Source organism: Nicotiana attenuata, unplaced genomic scaffold, assembly GCF_001879085.1.
Source record: "Nicotiana attenuata strain UT unplaced genomic scaffold, NIATTr2, whole genome shotgun sequence".
Lineage (NCBI taxonomy): Eukaryota > Viridiplantae > Streptophyta > Magnoliopsida > Solanales > Solanaceae > Nicotiana > Nicotiana attenuata.
This window is the reverse complement of record NW_017680293.1, coordinates 13,261-13,975: the sequence shown is the minus strand read 5'-3', so window position 1 is coordinate 13,975 and position 715 is coordinate 13,261.

Sequence of the window (715 nt, the reverse complement as noted above, 5' to 3'; positions counted from 1 at the left end):
TTTTTCAATAATGACCTAAATTAAATCTTTTGCAATCGTGGGTGATTCCTAAGGCTCAATTTGAATCGTTTGGTTGGTAATTTGCTAGATATTGTTGGTTCAGAGGCTTGTTTGAAAGGCAAAGTTGTGGTTGAGCTTTGAATGGTCTTTGGAGCGAAGTAAGTACTGTGCCTAACCTTGACTTGAACTTGGAACTGGTTCTTCTATCTGGTTCATGTAGCTTCAGGTTTCCACACTTGAATCACACACAAACTGCTTGCAAAATTGCCTTGCTATTTTGCTCTTAATTCACGTTTAACTTCTTCTTATGTGCGTCTCCTATAAAAGATAACAACACTGATATTTATAGAGTTAGTAAATAAAGATTAACTAGAATTCTGATGCTACTCTTCCTTGGTGGAAGAGTTCTAGTTGATCTCAACCTCTAACTCCTTCCCTTTCTCAAACCGTGTTCTCTTTGAGTAAGGAGTCCTTAAACTTATCAATTATGCAACCTTTTCGATCAGGAACAGGAGATATCAATTCTATCAAGTTAGGTTTATCTCCTTCACGTGCATCCCACACGCTCAAGTCTATCTGTATCTGTGCTCAACCAGGATGGACCTGGTTCATATCTAAGTTCCTTTGTGAGTTCTTCAAAACTAACATTTACTTGGACCAACACCGGTGTAGAGCAAAGTGGACCACATCTCTTACCAGACATGCTGGAGGTAAT